At 35.2% G+C, this 21,293-nt stretch overlaps 5 non-coding genes across 5 annotated transcripts; 3 read left to right on the top strand and 2 right to left on the bottom strand.

Moving 5' to 3' along the window:
- Positions 1-6,271: 6,271 nt before the first annotated feature.
- LOC125072878 lies at positions 6,272-6,390 on the bottom strand. Its single transcript, XR_007120004.1, has one exon. It is a non-coding gene; the product is annotated as a 5S ribosomal RNA (ribosomal RNA).
- A 474-nt stretch (positions 6,391-6,864) lies between these two features.
- Positions 6,865-6,983, top strand: LOC125072877. The gene has a single exon (XR_007120003.1). It is a non-coding gene; the product is annotated as a 5S ribosomal RNA (ribosomal RNA).
- Positions 6,984-7,064: 81 nt separating this feature from the next.
- Positions 7,065-7,183, top strand: LOC125072876. Its single transcript, XR_007120002.1, has one exon. It is a non-coding gene; the product is annotated as a 5S ribosomal RNA (ribosomal RNA).
- Positions 7,184-8,845: 1,662 nt separating this feature from the next.
- On the bottom strand, positions 8,846-8,964 carry LOC125072875. The gene has a single exon (XR_007120001.1). It is a non-coding gene; the product is annotated as a 5S ribosomal RNA (ribosomal RNA).
- A 474-nt stretch (positions 8,965-9,438) lies between these two features.
- LOC125072874 lies at positions 9,439-9,557 on the top strand. The gene has a single exon (XR_007120000.1). It is a non-coding gene; the product is annotated as a 5S ribosomal RNA (ribosomal RNA).
- Positions 9,558-21,293: the final 11,736 nt, after the last annotated feature.

Genomic DNA, 21,293 nt, shown 5'->3' with positions numbered 1-21,293 from the left:
CAGAAAACCGACAATACTTATTATACTTAACTGTAAAATTGAAAATAAGGATATTATATCACAAATAGAAAATAAGTGAAAAATTTAATGTGTTTAGCCATACAGAGTATCTGCGGAGTGCTCTGTCGTCGAAGTAGGTAAACGCATCGCGTCCGGCTTTCTTCGTCACGCCTTCCTTACGTAACACGAGCAACTCGAATGTGTCTCTGTGTGAGTAATACCTTATATCGACTGATGTTTGCAGCTCCGAATATTATTCGCACTTTTAGAACTTCCTATTAATATTAAAAAATGTGTAAGTGTTGTTGTTTCGTCTTTAAGGAACGGAGTAAATGCCGCTGTCATTTGTTGCGTTGTGATAGTCTAGGGTCGGGAGAGTGCTAGGCTTTTTTTATTCCAGGAAAATATATTGCAGCGAAACCGTAGATACAAACTTTCTGTAAATATATCTTATTCATCGAGTCTCTGTTAAACAAAGTCTCGGACCAAGGCCGACTGAACCTAGTCCAATTAAACCCCAAAAACACACACCTTGGCGTTGGTGTTTCGGTCAGCGGTCGATTGGAAGGTAAAGCCAAATCGAAGTAGAGACAGAATTAGTCTTCATGCGACATGCGCGTGACAGATTAAGTAAGAAATTATTAAATAATTAGATGATTACAAAAATGCTTACATTATTTATTGAATGTTTTAATAAATTCTGTAATAATAATAAATTAATTATATTTAAAATATTTTTGAATTGTATTAATAACATTGATACTAAAAAAGAGGGTACTTTGACTTTTCTGTTCAATATTGTGAAGCATGTGATTTGTAGTGAGGCTTATATCAGTTATGGAAGCTCCGTACAGAACACTTACTTTACTCTACTCTTCCTGGAACGGCAAGGTGTTAACATTTAAGGTACGATATAATTTTGTGATAAAGTATAATTGTTATTGCTTGATAATACAATTCATAATTGTGTTTTTTGCAATTATCAAGATACAAAGTTAGTATTAAGGTAGTAGGTGTTAATGTAAATATTAATAAATACTACAATATTACGATTACTACAACTACTATAAAGGTTAAATAAATACATGTGTTTCATATATAATCTTCTATTGTCTTATAACCTTAAAATATAATAAAGAAATGGGAATTATTCACACACGATTCTGACGATTTTTAAATAAAATAATATAAATTGAGCTCTCGCGAAAGCTCAGCGGTGAGAGAGTCCGCATTAAAAATACGTTTTTATTTTAATTATGTTTTACAAAAAATAATTATTAGATAATATTTCACTTTCATTGTCAAATTTCTATAATTTAAATGCAATGCGTTGCATAAAATGATTTTACCAAAATTTATATACGACGTATTACTCAAGACGCGTGCGCATGTGTGCGGCGTGTCCGTGTGTTTGTGTAACTGGTTAACATATTATATTAGTTATTGCCTCCTAATTCTGTCGTATTCAGTGAAAGCACTCTGAACGATTTTACTTTCTCCGTGAAGGTTGCCAAATATTATTTATTGATACGTAGTGTGAATGTCCCGGTCGTATCTATTCTTGATTCGATCTAATCTCATTATGGACATTGTTTATATTGAGCGGTAAATTAATTATGAAATGGTCGTTCACGAAGGCGGGCCTACGCTATACAGTGATATATTCTAGGCCTACGCTATAGCGACAGATTCTTCTTAATCATTTTAAAGATTGAATAAATAAATATAATCTAGCTTAAGACATCTATGGGAATACCAACTGAACCTGAATTTGAAATAAAGTTCCGTGAAATGCTTCAAAATACAATTAACAAAGTTACATAATGCTTGACTCTAAGACAAAGATTCAAATATATAGTATATATTATGATAATTCTAAAAAATAAAAACTGAAATAATTACGTAATGATTGTCAGTAATTACGAAATACTAATTATAAATTATTATATCTTAAATACAAATTATGAATTAATAAATTACATTCTAGTACATTATTTCGATTAGGGGTTCGAATTTTTTTTCTGTTTATGGAGATCTGTGTAGGCTGATTTGAATAGTTTTATTTGTAAAATGTATTCGGAAAAGTCGCCGAAGTTTGATTAAAGTGGTCAAATTTATCGTTAAGAGTGACTAACGTAAGAATAAAGTTGGAAAAAAATTACAAATGAGATTATATTTGTCAATGTACGCTGATAATTTAACATGGAAGAGCACGCCTTCGTTCGTGAAAAGTGACGTACACCTCACATCAATATTAAATAAGTAATCGTAATGTTAAAATAAAATTCATACGTTGACGTGTCGGTTCTGAAGTAATTAGTAATATACTTACTTAGATTTGAAGATCGAAGATTTGCAAGAATTAAAATGTTCTATTGGCATTAAATTTAATTATAGGCTGTATTAATTTCTTCTATTAAGTTAAACACTAAGTTCAGCTTAGTCTTATTTTGCTTTCTGTCGTCTCCTGTGAAAGGAGTGTACGTATTAGTACATATTATTTCGTAGAACACTCATAAAATAAATAAATGACAAAAATGTGATAAACTCCCTACGGAACCTTAAATATGCGAGATAATTTTCACTAATTTTTAGCTCAGTGCACGCACATTATAGCCGCCTCTGGCAATGAAAGCTCACGTACACGGCACACACCTGTGCGCAACATTCTTCAATGGCTTTGCTGAATTGAACGTGTTACGTCACAACGCACCGAGATCGTTTGGACGATACACCATCGACTACATCTTGTTTGAGCTCGGTAGAACACGATTGTAACAACAGTCGTCCGTAAGTATAGTGGATATAAATGTTACTAAATTTTACTTAACTAAACTTTACTTAACATAGTTCCGTGAAATGACTATTCTAATTCAGCCTACTTGTAATAAGTATATTTTGATTTTATTTACTGGGGCATGGCACATGCATTTGTATATCTGTTATAAATATAAACCGTTGTTTCATAAATTATAAAGTTCAAACTGTTAGGCTCGATGTTGTAATGGAAGCAGAGAAGAGAGCGACTGCGTGTGGGAATATTGGCAATCGTATGCAGGAATTCGAGGAATGTGAAAGCTACACATTCGATTATGACTCTTTGGACTGTTTGGACTATTGTCGAAATAACTCTTTGCACTAAATCTGACTTAGAAGGGAATATATATTTATTTAAAACGTTGCATTTAACAAGAGCACTCGTACATATAGTACGACTGCATGTACCGAGTAAGTGCCGGCTCAATACTGTTCACGGCTGTACAATTGCTTAATCTACAATTATAAAGCTGAAAAGTTTGTTTGAACGAGTTAATTTCTGCATATATCATACAATTCGAAGCGATTCAAGATTAGGTAAACAATTTATTAAGAAAGCCTACAAAAGCAGAATCGTACACAGGAGCGTAATAGTAAAGTTAACGCGGTTGAAACCGCACGGAGTAGATAATTACAGATTAAGTTCGACCTGACGCTTTAAATCGACCGGTTTATCAGAAAGGCGGATCGTCATTCAAAAATAATTTGATTAGTGTTACAATCATCGCAGTATCATTTTACACGTGAAAGTAAACACCGAAGACGGTGCGACCCACTGGTCAGATCGCGGCTCGGAGCTCGGAGCCCGAACGGCGCCCACGGACTGAGTGATTGTTATGTAACATATTCAATGAGATGACCGGAATTTCACTTTTGCCTTTAAGACTTCTTCATTGAAACCGTTTTAGGCGCATGACGTTATACAAGGGTTTCATAATGAAGTGCGTGCGTGACGCACTTATCATTGCAGTAATACTCTCGTGTGACCTACTGCTGCGGCACTCGCAGACTTGTAGTTGTACTCGGCATGCTACCGGAAGTGTTCCAAAATTAACAGCTCAACAGCTGGATGGTGTTCGGTCCGCCTAGTGATGTGATCGTTGCAGAGTCGATTCTGATCTCTTGGCAAATTTGTCACTCCTAACTTTAGTGCATAAGATTATTTTCTTATAGTAAACAAATATAAAAAAATACAGTTAATTAATAATGACTAAATGCAATAACATTTTATATTATATAAATTAAATAAAACAAGTAATTATTTTTGCTCAAAACCAATCTGAACTTCTTCCAGCGTCCGTAGCCTGTCTGCCTTGACACTCTCGGTTATTAAACATAAGTAGTACCCGGAGAGTTTCGACACTCGTTAGAGAGTAATCATCCTCGTAGGATTATCGCTGTAAGATCTAGAACACGGAGGCTGAGAGGTGACTATGACGTTAAACGTCGCGCGGTTTACAATTACGTAACATCATCCCACCATCTGCTCCGCGACTTAAGTCGTAGAATATATTTAAACCTATATTCTTCATAAAATGAAGCACATTTTTGTCGATGGCACAAAGAAGTAGTCTATGTCCTTCAAGTTTAGAGTTCAAGCTTTCAATATGGTACGAAACCATATTTCATCGAATAAGACTCAGTCGTTTGGTCGTGAAAATGCAACAGACAAACGGACAGTCACTTTCGCATTTATAATATTGCTATAAATAATTTAACGTTAGAACACTGATTGCCGCCGACCGCTTTGCTGTTCTTACGTCGGAACTGCAGATTGTAATAATTACGTTATTATTGTAAATTAAGTACATTTGAAACTTATAGTATATAAGTATTGATATATGAACAATAAATATCATATATATTATGTACGTGTGTGTTTTATTATCCACTCTCTCTCTCACACACACATTCACAGTCTTAACGAGGATATATCAGACAGCTGTAATTATTTCTAATATTACTACATTGCCTTCAAGGTTCCATTAAGTTATAAAAACAATTTTCTTATTTATGATTATCATAAAAAAACACCAGTGACTTAGCACTAAATAATACTTATATAATTATTGTAGGTATTAGGTATATTTTAGTCTTTTTACGGTCTAAGTTTGTTCTCAGTGTACATTTTTGAATGTGTTAACCAAATTAAAAATGACAATCAGTAGGGCTGTTACGGTGAGAGCATAGCAACAGTTGCTCTGCTATAAACATTACGGTTAGCCCCACTGATTGCTGGACCACTGATTGATTGGACCGAGATGGCCCAGTGGTTGGAACACGTGCATCTTAACCGATGGTTTCGGGTTTAAATCCAAGCCAGTACTACTGAATTTTCATGTGCTTAATTTGTGTTTATAATTCATCTCGTGGTCGGCGGTGTAGGAAAACATCGTGAGGAAACCTGCATGTGTCGAATTCCAATGAAATTCTGCCACATTTGTATTCCATCAACCCGCATTGGAGCAGCGTGGTGGAATATACTCCAAACCTTCTCTTCAAAGGGAGAGGAGGCCTTTATCCCAGCAGTGGGTCATTTACGGGCTGCTAATGTAAAAATAATGTAATGTTAAAATAAAATTGCTAGACCGGATTATCTATTGTAGGCAGTGTAGGCAACTACCTAGGAGTTCCAAAGCAGGCCAAACCTTGGAAAATCCTAAGGAGATAGCAGTGCTTTGTAATATGATATTGTGATTAAAACTGCTTTATGATGGAATATATAATAATTTATGAAGCTAGAAAACGCTATAGGGTCCCCGATAATTGCATTACCTCATACCTGTACACCGAGTGTACACCATAGTGTTAATTATTTATTGGACTGATTAATTCTATAGATGTTAAGTGATTATACAAAATATTGCTCCGTTGGCCATGTGCGTGCAGTTATTTTCAAGATCAATATTATGTCAGACGGAATAACAAATAATATTGTATTTTTAGCGCGTGTAAAATGCTAATTAAGAAATTAAAATTTTAGAAATAATTAAAAAAATAATAATCCTAATCTCAAAATTACCTGTTCAAGACCATTATATCAGGATACAAAAGGAACAATTTACATAAGCCGATTAAACGATTAAAATCATTTACAGATTCCACCGATATAAGTATCGTGTTCTTCAGACTGACAGATAACAACGCCCTAGTAACCGTCATGTACCCAATAGTAAGCGTACGCTAACATTAGCCCAATCAAAACGTGTCCTTGACTTCGCCGCGCAAGATGCCGGTGCCGGGCCTGCTGTCCGCTGTATTACTAAAATCATCTCCGACTAACTAACTTTTCTCACGAGTCCGCTTCACGACTATGGGAATTGTAGTTCTGTAAACGTACTATGAAGCATTTTTCGATAAAATATACAAACAAAATAAGTGAAAATTAACAATTACAGTTTATTTAGAAGGATATGGGAAATAGTCTGTAAAAAAAACGAAAGTGTAAAAAAAGGGCCAACGACACGCGGTGTTCCCAGGCGGTCACCCATCCAAGTACTGAACGCGCCCGATGTTGCTTAACTTCGGTGATCGGACGAGAACCGGTGTATTCAACATGGTATGGACGTTGGCGACATTCATGTTTAATTTATGAAATACAAGCAGATAATTTCTAATAATTCTAATTCTACGTTCAATAGCACCATCTAACGTTGATGGTACAATTACGGCCATTTAGTTTTCGTAAACGGCGATAGATAGCGCTGTTTTCAGTTGTACGCGTTGGCGCTTGTCACACTAGATGGCGTTCGAGTTTGCTACCAGACTATAGGTAACAGAAATTAAAGGACTTCTTTCATATTGTTAAAGTAATAAATACTTCTTGGAAACATATAAATATGTATATTTCCCGTTGAATGATGGTACAAAAAGATGAACAGAATTCATCATGTGGAGTATTGGTTTTTTTTTTAAATATTTTAATAAGGTGTGAGCAACGTAATGTTGATTATATTAATTTATTAACAAAATTAATTGAAATTAAACAAAATAATTAAAATAATACTAACACGTAGCGATAATTTCATCTATTTGGAAAGCATCGTAGCCAACGTCCATACCATGTTGAATACACCGGTTCTCGTCCGATCACCGAAGTTAAGCAACATCGGGCGCGTTCAGTACTTGGATGGGTGACCGCCTGGGAACACCGCGTGTCGTTGGCCTTTTTACAGTTTTTGCAAAAAAGTATTTTTAAGATTTGGTTAGAGAATATGCAAGTGTTTTAACTTTAAGAAATACTTGCAGCCAACGTCCATACCATGTTGAATACACCGGTTCTCGTCCGATCACCGAAGTTAAGCAACATCGGGCGCGTTCAGTACTTGGATGGGTGACCGCCTGGGAACACCGCGTGTCGTTGGCCCTTTTTTATATTTATTTTACCACTACATAGTACATATTATTTCCTCTTTTTAACCGACTCCACATAAAGAGGTCGTATATTTATGCTTGTTACCACAAACATCCGTCATTTATGCATCGTTTTGAATTTTTTTTCTTTGTACTACATCCGTTTGTTCCTATTTCCAATTTATTAAAGAAATATTTGAAGTTGGTTAATATTTTCATTACATAATATAGCTTAATGCTTTACAAGCACTACTATGCTGGATACGGATTATTGATCTAACTGACCCAACGAATTTTTGTAACGTAGACTTTACGAAAATGAAGAAATTCCCATTTATTTATTTCATGACAAGTATCAGTCGTATTTATTCGTTTTGTATTAAACGTACACTTAAAAAAAAAAGAAGAGGAGGAGTTCGGTTAACTACGATCGACGCGAATGATTTTTACTGATAACAAAATTTATTGATTGGCAAGAGATAACCTGGGGCTCTGGTAAGTAGCGGGGTCCCTCGAGGACCCTGAAAACAAAGAGACATCAAGCTTTATCTGACGCTGTAATCAATGCTCTCTCAGAAATAATACATTATTTTAGGGTCAAATTTGATGCATTTAGTCTATTTACTCTTTAATAGTAATAATATTAAATGTATCACATTTCTTAATCCAGATATTAAATCTCTAAAACCTGATGTATTGCTAAAAAAGGAAACCATAGACCTTATTGAAAAATTTCTTGTTATCACTATACAGCTTCAAAGAGAGAGACGGTAGATAGATATCTGTTCTGACTGATCTGGATACGACTTACTTTGTTTATTTTAGTTAATTCCTCAGCATCATGTGCCATGGCATTCTGCTCGAGGGTAATGCAGCCGATACCAATATGTTTTTTGTTTTGCAGAAGAGGTCTATTCGGGAAATATATAACCTGAGTCCCAAAGTTTTATTAAGAAACAAATTTACAGAAATTATAATATTGAATGTCGCTTCTCAATATAAACTTAATGCAAGTTCGTAAAAAAATAAAATACTTTTGTGGGAATTACGACCTACATACTATTAGTACTAAGAACGAGAACACCTAGTTACGAATGTTATCCGGTTTATTATAGATCGTCAGGGCGTCACGGTAGTGTACGAAAGCGACCCCGTGGCGCCTGCTGAAAAGACAGAGAAGGTAACGCTTTTAGTAGCTATTCCGATGTACTGGGGCGCATTAGGCGTCCAGGGCACCGACAAGTCCCACCAACGTCCCACTTCCACGTGGGGAAACGGGAAGTAAAAGGTTTTAGCAGCGAGATCCCAAAAAAATAAAAGGAAATTATAAATATTTTATTGCGACAGAATCACGTATTCTTTTATCAAATCGGTTAAGTAGTTTTTTCGATAATACAAGTAATACAGTTAACATTGAAGTTTACTTACGAACGTTACCTACGGGCTGTGTTTTTATTTTACTCATTGTCGGTAAAGGCGATTGATATACCTATTATACTTATAACGTTTTTTATGAGATATTTATAAATTTCTAAATTGATTAAGGAAAATTTTGTGTCGTGTTAAATGTGTTGTTCATTTTATTTTTAAATAAAATTGATATCCTCTCTCTCTAGAGTCGGTTAAAGAGAGGAAATAATATGTACTATGTAGTGGTAAAATAAATATAAAAAAGGGCCAACGACACGCGGTGTTCCCAGGCGGTCACCCATCCAAGTACTGAACGCGCCCGATGTTGCTTAACTTCGGTGATCGGACGAGAACCGGTGTATTCAACATGGTATGGACGTTGGCTACGATGCTTTCCAAATAGATGAAATTATCGCTACGTGTTAGTATTATTTTAATTATTTTGTTTAATTTCAATTAATTTTGTTAATAAATTAATATAATCAACATTACGTTGCTCACACCTTATTAAAATATTTAAAAAAAAAACCAATACTCCACATGATGAATTCTGTTCATCTTTTTGTACCATCATTCAACGGGAAATATACATATTTATATGTTTCCAAGAAGTATTTATTACTTTAACAATATGAAAGAAGTCCTTTAATTTCTGTTACCTATAGTCTGGTAGCAAACTCGAACGCCATCTAGTGTGACAAGCGCCAACGCGTACAACTGAAAACAGCGCTATCTATCGCCGTTTACGAAAACTAAATGGCCGTAATTGTACCATCAACGTTAGATGGTGCTATTGAACGTAGAATTAGAATTATTAGAAATTATCTGCTTGTATTTCATAAATTAAACATGAATGTCGCCAACGTCCATACCATGTTGAATACACCGGTTCTCGTCCGATCACCGAAGTTAAGCAACATCGGGCGCGTTCAGTACTTGGATGGGTGACCGCCTGGGAACACCGCGTGTCGTTGGCCCTTTTTGATTCTAGATTCGGATTTTTTTTATTTTAAAATGAAACATTCCCTCGTCATTTCGTGACGATACGGAAAAGGTTAAATTTATCGTAGTATGAGCAGGACTGATCAGGTTTAGTCTTCGTACTAAAGGCGGCCGTGGGGAGGGACTGGAAGCGGAGCGCTTGCTCTGTCTCGTTCCGGCGGATGAGCGGTACGAAGGAAACTGCACTAAGGGCATCTCATCAAGAGGAGCCGAATCAATTATCAATCCTTATCCATCGTAAAGGCAAAAGGAGCCTGCATCCTCAAGCGGTCGCTGGTGGGAACCATGATGTACTGCTGGTTAATTGCAGAGTACTGCTAGTTAGTTAGTCACAAAAATCCACATAGCAAACGTCTATAGTAGATTTGTAGATGCACACGCGCGTTTTCCAGCGGGAAACAAAGTTCGATCCAGCGCATGCTATGATTATGTAAGTGGACACAAAAAAAGCGCAAAAGTTAAACTTTACCGAAATCAATGATTTGAAATGCTCACGAAACATAGCTAATTAATGAAATATAATATTATAATATTTAAATAATTAACAATCCTACAACAAATATTTGAATAGGTAATTGATATTTCAACTTAAAAAGCTTAGAAAATATTTATCATGATATGTATATCTATATGCTTAGAGTGGTAAATACCAGACTAACTCAAAGTCTTATTTTGTATAATACGTAAATTAATAATTATCCATACTTCCATATTTAGCTGTAAATAAAAAAGTGTAAGGAAATATTGTCTGTCTATAACATGTGGATTGGTTTTCTGTGCGTGTTGATGTGTGTGCGGAAATATTGAATGTGTTTTTAGGTTCTATTGCTACTAATTATGTTTTCAACAACACAAGCAGCAGTTCACGCGTGTCACGCTAGTCGCTGACTTCAATTAGATTTATGACGTGTGACGTGTTTTATACATAATTTTAATTTTATATGAAGAACAAGGCACATTTCTGATATAATATTATGTGTAAATTCATCAACCTCCTTTCCTTATAATCGGAAAAACAAGTTCTATTAATCCACGCGTATCTCTGTCTACCGCCGTGCTCCCCAGAGACAGCTCTTCATTTGTCTCTGTCTACGTGCTCCGGAGAGAACACGGGAAACTCATTAATGCGTTTTACTTTGCAAAGAAAGTAGGGTGAAATTAGCTATTATTATTTGTTTATGTATATTATATAATCACTGCGAATATCTAGATCACTTTGACTAGTGCTTGCAAGCAAGCTTGTCGCATGGTCACAGAAAAAAAAGTGTGGTTTCTGTTTACTTATTGCTTGCTTTTTTGAGTATAGATCTTTTAGTTTTGATGTTATCAATAAATTTCCGCCCGAATTTCAACATCGCCATTTGCTCTAAACTAGGGCCGCTAGATCATGTAATTGGGTATGTATCAATATGATTTGGCAATTGTTTGTTGTATTTTGATTGTAAGTATATCATATTGATTTATTATCATTTGAAAGTTATTAATTATTTTCTCGAGCGTGATTATTTCATCTCGTGGCGAGTCAAAGTAATCAATTATAGTTGTGACAATCTACTTATTCATTTATCAACTTTATTTTACTTTACAGTTTATTGTACAACACAAAGCGAAAATAAGTAAATAAAACATGGATACAGCCTCAATATAAACGTGTAATTTTACCAACAACATTGTTGCTGCGTAATATAAGTCGTAGTATAAGTTAATATAACTCTGAAATAAACTGGCATTGCTATCAACCTGCTAGCATTATCTATTCTACATTACGACAGATTTTGATTGACGACAGTGACAATTTGATAACGATATATTTGGTCGTGTTAAGATGTGAGTAAACAACTCTAAACAAAGCTGGAGTATCTACTCCGGCGTCGCGGCGAGAGCGCGCTCTGTTTCAGTCGAGGTGATAATTTAACTGTTGCTAGTTTGGCGCGATCGATTGTGTGACTCAAATCAATGTTTGTAACTTGTTAGGAAATTTCCATGTTACAAAAACTAACGATAAAACATTGTTTTCAAATCACAAAATATGAAAAGTAACGACTGTAACGTTGTTTACTTTAAATACATCAAATTTGTACATTTAATTAAATTCTAACATAAATTTAATTTAATTCACTATTTTGTAGTAAACAATCATTCTTTCTAATTTCATATTTCGTAATTACGACGCTAGTCATTCATGCGGTAATTGAAAAATATCACAATCTTTGGAAGCGCTGCCTGCTAAGTGGGGACGCGTTCACGATGTGATATAACCATACAGACTGATTATTGCTATTCTTTAACTTTTCATATATCGAAAAAAAAAAACTTCTAATAACAAAACATAGACATCATCGATATAAAAATATATAATATAATATCTAATAGCTTATTTTCCTAATAATTATCATTAGAAGTAACTAATCCGCGCGTCTGGTTCTGAAATCAGAAGGTCCTGTTACGAATAATACACATCTGTAAGCTATCAAAGTATGAGTGAGTGCCTCTATATCGTACGGTGCCTCGGCGAGAGTGTGGCTCATGTAGCCCCGTGCTCCGGTTTCTACGCGCAAATAGCTTTTTATTTGTAGGAGTCATTATCGCGGCGAGGCGTGATCGGACACGCTGGTGTTAAGAGCCGGCAGCACGAATTGTTTGAAATTTCATATATTTTCTTATTTCTTATCTAAATAGAACTTTCGACACGTGTCGTGACACAAGAGCGTGTTACTGAATATTTGCAACTCTTACTGAAATACTGTTAACACTGGTAGTACCCTCTGCGTGTGTTAACAGAACTTAACTTAAACTATCGTCGGAACGAATGTCTATATTTTTTATTTTCAATTTACAAATAATGGCCGACCTTCTCTATAAAAACTGGCTCCTCGTCCCGCCTTCGTGCGGGTAACGGGTGTGCTCGACTGCGAGGTACTCGTGTCGTATAACTTCACCCGTGTTTTTTCCGATGTAATAACGAAGCATTCAAATTGCAAAGTCTAGGTACTTTGTGACTATTAAATTTCTTGTATTTTTTACTGTGTGCAATCATCACAAGATAAATTATGATATTATATGAATAAATAATATATAGGTATTACTGAAGAGTACCGTGGTAGCTTATGTCTGATTTGAATCTATAACCCTAAATAGGTAATGAGGAAGTTTTCCATCGAGCGGATCGGTAGCCGGAAAACACACAAATAAAACTTACCTCTTATAAATATTATTTTGATTTATTAAGCAATTTAGATCAAAGTAGAAAAATATAACGTAAGTTAGAACATCGTCGGTTGTATGCGGGTTTTATGATTTACAAATGATTACTAATTGCGTGTTATTTTATCATCTATAAGATCGTGTATGAACAATCTGTTTTAATTATTAATGATTATGTAACGTAAGTTATTACTATTTATTAATAGATACCAAATTTATTAACTCCCTGAATGCAATTGAACATTGCTTATTCTTATCATCAACGTAGATCGTATAACTATTTAACTATGTAAGTATTATATCTACCACATATAGTACAGTAGCTTGGCGTGCTCGCCGAGGCAAGACGGTCTTTCACGTCGGCCCATCGCCTAAAACTATACAAGGCGCAAGTTCGGCCTCACATGGAGTACTGTTCTCATCTCAGAGCGGGTTCTCCCTAGTACTTCTACCATTTGACCATACTTAACTCTGCTCCAAAACCTTCTCCTCAAAGGGAGAGGAGGCCTTTAGCCCAGCAGTGGGAAAATTTACAGGCTGTTAATGCTAACTCCGAGCGAATCGAATTATCGACGATCAAGCCTTTTGCTTTGCGTAGAGATGTTGGATCACTCTGCAACGTCTACTGCACACTTCACGGGGAATTTTCCAAGGAATCGTTTGTATTACTCTCGGCTGCTCAATTTCACCTTCGGAAATCGTGTCACAATTCCAAGTTTCATCCGCATCATCATATACCCAAAAATCGGACAAAATAGCGTGATTTTTAAGAGATTCCCTGCCTTGCACAACCACTCTGGGGAACCAGTTTTAGCCGGCTGTTTTTCCGAAAGCATAAGAATCAAGAACCTTCCAGAAAAAAGCCTACACATTTCTTAAAAGCTTAAAGCTTTAAAAATAAATATTGCTTTCTCTTTCTTTTTTGTATTTTGATTTTAATCGTAATTAGAATCCGAAACTTATATTGAGTCTACATTTGAAAAAGCTACTCGCAAGACACGAGAAGAAACCGGTAACAATTAAAAGACGTTACGTTTATTATTTTAATGAGATGTCCAATGAAGAATTAAAATACTTAAATCTGTGGCCGGTAGTGCGGCCGAATCATCGAAGAATAATATTTTTTTTTTGTTCTAAAACATCTTAAGCCAACATATGCTTATTGTTTCCATTCTGATTTCCAAGATTCAGGGTTATTGATTTTGGGCTTTTTACAGCAGGCCATATAATGACATGAATTTATAAATCTCAGATAATAAGCACTATAAGCGTGAAAATGAAGAGGTCGCTAGTTCTGCTAGAAGTCTATTCCATAGAATCAAAAGATCTGAATAAATAACAATAAAATTAAACGAACATAATAAAAGAGAGAAAAATGTAGCAAAGCTTGCAAATTCCCCCACAAGAGTCAAGACACGCACAATATCGCGGCGGACGGCTTACGACGCTTATTAGCAATAAACAAAATCGGCCTACCGACCCGGCACCGGCCCGGCAGCCGCCCGGCGACAGCGCGCGAGAGGCAGCGTTTCGGTTCGGAATTTCTGCTGTATAATAACATCTTGTCAAATTATTATTATTCATGTATTCGAGTAACAAAGTTCCATATAATATATGTAAAAGCAGACTTCATAAAATAAATAAATAAAATAAAAATATTAAAAGAACTAATTTAAAACATTTTTTATTAGACTTGCCAACCGGTACATGTGCAGGCACAGATTATAAAACAAGAACATTATGGAGATCGCGGCGCACCTCGCGAGGCAACAAAAGTGCTGACACTTTAAAAATTAATTAATTATTTACGCATTAACGTCGTCGTTTTGCATTTCCGGGAATTTATGTTTACTTTGATTGGCATTGATGGAATAATTTCCAGCACGAAATGATTATTTATTCCATTTCATCATGAATTAATTAAATTATTTTACCAACTAATTGGACTGAAACGGTTTTATTGTATAAAAGAGATATCATTTTATTACACGATAGTTACAGAGATTTATGTATTTTCATACAAATCTTCATGTTTTAGACAGAAAAAGGTTAAATCGCCACAGTTCGTAGCTTGCGTCAGATGAAATAAATCACTAAGGTTAAAACATCATTAATATTAAATCACGCGACAGATTTATAAGGCGGGGGTCACACCCTCAACGACTTGTTGCCCTGTTTGCTTTAGCTGAGACTTATATGAATACCCGCTTTATGGCCTGTTACTGAATATTAGTTTGCTTTTTAGCATATCTTGTTAAAATTAGATAAGGTGATAAAAAAAAATCACTTAATATAAATTTTATAGTAATTTTCTTTTTGAGTAAATACTATATTATATGTATGTATCTTTACAAGAATATTTTCATTGATGGAAGAAACATCCCTGGGTTAAAGCGGTCAGCCCTGCGATATTTTTTTGTTTAAAGGTTCAAAATCCAAATATCAAATAACAAGCTAACTTCAAAGAAGTTCTTACATTAATTATAAATTAAATTAAATGAGAAGCGAGCGGCGATTCTTGTAACATTTTTTTTACATTAACAGTCTGTAAATTTCCTACTGCTGGGCTAAAGCCTCCACTCACTTTGAGGAGAAGGTTTAGAGCATATTCCACCACGCTGCTCCAATGCGGGTTGGTGGAATACACATGTGGCAGTATTTCGTTGAAATTAGACACATGCAGGTTTCCTCACACTGTTTTCCTTCACCGCCGAGCACGAAATGAATTATAAACACAAAATAAGCACATGAAAATTCAGTGGTACTTGCCTGCCTTACACGCGTTCTAACCGCTGCGCCATCTCGGCTTTTGTTACAACATATTATTTAATTTATAAACCTCTCTCTGCAAATCAACGAATTCTAAGTGTAATATATTTGTGCTCTATATAGTAATTTATACGAAAATATGCCTCATCGGTCAACTATTTTATTAAATAAGCACTATATTCGTTTCATTGACTATATCTCAGCTTGTTAATGCAACTTCAGATATATCTAGTGTTTCTAATCGCTTTCCAGAACTAGTTCTAAACGAAGAGGGCTTCAGATACACATCGTTCTATATCCTCATCTCATCGTCATAAAAAAGTATTTGACATCGTATTTTAGCCATTAATAATGTTATGGTGTGTGTAATCCCGCTACCAGACGTCTTGAGGCATAAGGTGCTGATGTCAGGTCATGAACGAGTAAGAAATGAAATTCCCGTGATTGGCTTCCACGGGTCTGGTCACCACAGGAAATGGGAAGGCTCTGTTTTACCTCGTCAGAAATCACATGGATAACATATATCAACGTGATTTCTGACTCTGATTTGTAATATTTATATTCTAGACTTCCATTTAGTAAATATGTTTAATTGCGAAATATATGAATTTTAAATTTATTTATAAGTTTTGCAAACTTTATTGTGACCCAATTTTAGCGGATCCTCCAATAAAGTAGAGAAAATAATATCGTAATAAAATTATTTACAGATTTATGATGTAGTATTTCATGTCTGCCCAACCTAAATCACGCTATTAATGTTTTTTGTGACAATTGCTATACATAATCAAGTTCATATTTTCAGCAGAGTAAGAAATTCAACTAAACATCAATAAATACCGTATGTAATCGCTATTCCTTAAGGCCGCGAGTTGCGTCATCACTGAAATGATTTTGCCATAAAAACGTGAAGGAAATGATACAAAGTATGATATAGATAGGAAAGTTCCCAGCGGTGCGAGGTGATGTGTGAACACCGCCGTGCGGCGTGCGGCGTGCGCGCCTCATTTACATGTATACAGGGTGCACTGCAGCGTTCAAGTGTCTTTACGATCCTTGTAAACCATTTTAATTAGTAAATCCGTGTATTTAATTATATTACTTTTAAGAGTCACGAAAATTCAGTGATAATTAAATGAGTTTAATTACAGTTAGCAGTCATATCAGTGAACACGAAAGAGACTATTGCAGAGTCCGATGTTTTGTATATCTGCAAATATCACGAGCGTGCATTTTAAACAAAATCAGTAGGCATATTATGTCCTAGATAAGGACAACTCGTAGATATTTCTTACACCTAAAACTGAATATATTCTCGAAGGATTGTCTAAAGTTGTATTTTTGCATTCATAGTAATTATATAAATGTCAATTCCCGCCGTAGAACATCCCGTATTTCCAGTACAGTTCACATAGTATTCTCACATTTGCCCGCTAATTGAGAGCCACCGCTACTGTGCGCCAGCGCACCGCGCCGCTTCCGGTAGATTTTAAATATTCCTCTTTTTACAATATCGTATCACGAACAATGGTGTGTGGGAGGTCTTATGGGTGATGACGTGACCCTTGCATCTGTCTTATTGCTTTGACAAAAGAAGACCGTTGTAACTGAATTTTCCTTGCCAATGACACTGGATCACTCACCATGTATATCGGAATACGAGGTGCATAATTTTATTTTTTTACGATACGATCCTGTCTTGGTTAACAGGATAACCAAGTCGGCGTCATTACAGAAACAACGAATATAACATCTTATTAACAAGTGTCCCTTGGGCGATGATGATTACTTACCATCAGACGGCCTGTTGCCTTTCTAAAATAAATTGATAGAAGCATAACTTACCCTGACAATTTATTATGGTTCTATGGAGACATAAATTATTTAAAGTATTCAGTTAGTACGAAGTGTTGATGTGATGTGACGCAATATGAAACGCTGTTCACGATTAAAATGAAATGAAGCGTATCGTTATTTACGTGTGTATTTTTTTCTTCCATAAATAAATTTAATTTAAATCAGTTACAGTCACAGATTATAATAAAATATAACGAAATACCTCAAATACTTTAAATACATTTAAATCTTATAAAAATCCATTGATTACATATACAGACATAGTGAGGCGTAAAGTGCTAATCGATAAAAAAAAATATTTTTTTTTATTAATTATCTTGCAATGGGCTCACTCTTGACTAAATTATATCGGACGATAAGTACCGACATAGTCTAAGATGGAATGCACTTGCGTAGAAGTGGCTTTGCCTTATATACTCGGATTGTATACCTCAGGAAATTCAGAGGCTGGAAGAAATTCTTGAATTATCGCTGTGCAAAAGAAATGAGGAAGCAGAACGCCTCGTGCGAATGGGTGAACGTTGGGGTTTTCACCCCACGCCGTCTGGTCGTCCGACGGTAGAAGGGTAATGAAGTGTTAAGTCACGTAGCTCATGTGTAGTATTTCGAAAAATAACCTGTAGAGGGCGGATAGCCTACTTGACGTCTATGTTATAAACTGTGGAATTTGGATGATAACCAATGACAAAAAACGTGTTCAATGGTCGGAAACGAGATGGATGTGGATTCTAAATCAATTTTGTAAAACGACGACTCAAAAGTGCTCGTAAGAGTCTGTGTCAACACTGCACTATTATACTGATCACACTACTCACTAGATGAACTAAACTTCCATGTTCTTGAATAACTCACTTTATTGACTCGCATACAATATTCATATGTACCTAAATCATTTGTACAAAACATCAGCGCGATTTAAAAGACTAGTAATTCCATCTATACAATTTTATAAGAAATAAAGCTAATTGACATAAATGACACAAAATGTTTTAGACAGTCTGAATTTGAAGAAAATATCTTTTGTTTACAAAGGTAGATAATAAATGTACGTCTGTGTGTGTACGATTTTAATATTAGTCTAATGTTCAAAAACATTTGTAAACATTTATATATTTTTCCATTTTCAATTTTTTTTACTTATATGAAAGAGTATTTATTGAGTTTTGTGTCGGTTTTTCGCGGAACTATCTGCCAACCGATGGTAACATAACAGGTCATATAACAGACAACAAGTTGCTATTATTGTCTGTTACGTGTCTGTAGTACATTTATACTTATAAAAGTATATATTCAATTATTCTATTTTGAATTATAATTTATTATTCAGCCCTTGATAGATTTACAAACTTTAACTATTAATAAAATATATATTATTATAATCTACCTTCGCCTGAAGCGTCACGTGCGTATTGTCAGTGGAATAACGCCGGTTCACACGTGCCACGTAATCGCCTAATATCTATTTGTTGTTCGCAAGCTCATTAACACAGCGGGGTGTGGACACGCCCTAATAGTTGTTTATTCGTTGAGCGATGGTGTTTTTGAAGTTAATAATTTAATATATTATATAAATAAAAATTTACATTTTTTATTGTAATGTAAATAATGTAGTATGTAACAAATATAATAGTTTGTTGCTTATTGTGGATTTGATCCATATATTTAATTAATTTCGTTAATAATATTAGACTAAATCTTTTAAATAAAAAAGTGTTATATAGATGTATAGAGATTTAAAAAATAATCAATGAATGTTTTTATAATGACTAATTATTAATGGTAAGAAGGTGAATTTGCAATTTATAACGCCACGCTGCTGCATCTCTGGTTGGTGGATTCGTCAAGATTTCCATATTTAATTTATCAACAATATGGAAGTATTATACTTATTGATTATCAAAGTTAGAAGGTATTTAACTTGTGCTACCAGTAAATCAGAAAATACGGACGCAACGCAGCAGGATGTTTCTTGCCAAAGAGGGTCGTTTACAGTTCTTAACACATCGATCGTTTTATCTAAAAGCTTAATAACTCAGCAACAGAGTTAGCAAGATTTTAGATTGGCAATGATTGCACGAGGCAGTAAGCACGCTTTCTACGATCCTGTTAAAACCGTAAACTAGAGAATTAGTAAAGTATCATACTTACTTTATATCTCTGCAGTCGAGCTGCAGTAACAGGGTTGATAAGTAGTGTTTATTATATAACATGGAATAAACAGCTTTATTCCATGTTAAATAATAAAATCTGCTCTTCGAATAGCATTAATATTTACGTTACAATATATTTTATAAAAAGGAACTTAATTAATATTAAAAGGAATCTCAGCAGCCGACAGCTCTCATCCGTCCGGATCAATCTTGCACTCAGCATTTAATTGATTTGAAATGGAATTTTCAATTACTTTTGCACGTCAAACGAAATCACGTCAATTGCGCGGAGCATTCTCACGAGAACAGACGAATTCACAACAGTAATACATAGTTCAAATTACCAACGTAGCTTTGCTGTATATAAACATTATGCTGAGCGAAAATGGATTCTATGCCAATAGTCTTAGCGATATATAAAATGTTTCGGGAGAGTAATGTAGTAATAGGAGGTCAAATTCATTCCCCCTCTAATAAACATCAATCAAGCGACTATTAAATGCACCTTTGCTGATCTATATTGCGTTGTTCTGCTTGGCGCTCGCCGGTGGGGCCGATGATAGTTGGAAAGTTAACGTGCAAGATATCATCAGTAACATGAAATGTAAACCATAACGCGTCAAAAGTGACATTACTTTGTTACGTACACGTAAATAATTACAGGCACAAGGAAAATAGACGTTTTAGATCTAAAGTGGTAAACTTGTCGGTGTAAGGAGTGTTTTCTACGGTTGCTCAAAGGAAGCCGGTTTCCTTGCATGCCTATTTTGTACCGATTTTATTTTATAAATATACTTTTAGATACTTAGTTAAGACATTGCAATAACCTAATACAGTTATTAATTGTAAAACTTTGACTATGTTGATGATGTCGTTTCGATTACACACGATTGGGTACATTATAAAAATAAATATTATCAATATATATCAAAAGAAGCATAAGTGGAATAAACCAAGGCCCTTCGCAGCCCTACCTGTCCACGGCACGCGCCTGCTATCAAATTGTATGCGCACATACGCACGCTGCACATCGCACATCGCACATCGCACCAAGCCATAATTTTTTATTGACGTTCAAAACAATTTCCATTGTTGTCGCGCACCTTTGATTCGGCACACGACTTGTCAGTGTTGTTTAATTTTCTGTGATTATTTTTTCAATTGGTCATCGTGATCTTTCTAATTTAGACAACTTTAAAGGGATGCAGCTTAATAAACATTTAATTAAAGAGTTTTTATTAAAAAGTAAAGTATGAGCCTTTAGAAAATGTCGCACTCTTGGGCATATTACGTCTCGTCTACGCTCAGGGTTGGAAGATTATTTCATCATGCAGGCTGGTGGAGACACATGTGGCAGTATGTCATCCTCATACACACATGTAGCACATGCACGGTGTTAGCCCGGTGATTGGAGCTTAAATATTTGTGATATTTCTTGCCGGTTCTTCTCTGTAGAATCTACATTCCGAACCGGTGGTAGTTTTACTCTAAATTTTTAGCGACTGGGTCAGCTCGGCTTAATAAATATATTTATGTTATGATCCGTTATTTTATTTCTCGGAGTACTTTCGGCCACCCAGGTGTAATTTATCGTTGCAGGTATTTATATACTCGTGACTCGATTTTGCAACAACCGCGTGCGCTGCTATTGTGGAGCTGCATCTTCGTAGTTGCCGATCGCAAGATAATTCTTGCTTGTGCCATACTCCTCTTTACTGGTTTTGCTACATT

The sequence above is a fragment of the Vanessa atalanta genome, chromosome 22 (assembly GCF_905147765.1).
Source record: "Vanessa atalanta chromosome 22, ilVanAtal1.2, whole genome shotgun sequence".
In the NCBI taxonomy this organism is placed as follows: domain Eukaryota; kingdom Metazoa; phylum Arthropoda; class Insecta; order Lepidoptera; family Nymphalidae; genus Vanessa; species Vanessa atalanta.
The sequence above is the reverse complement of the archived record's forward strand: the minus strand, read 5'-3'. Positions and strand labels throughout refer to the sequence as shown.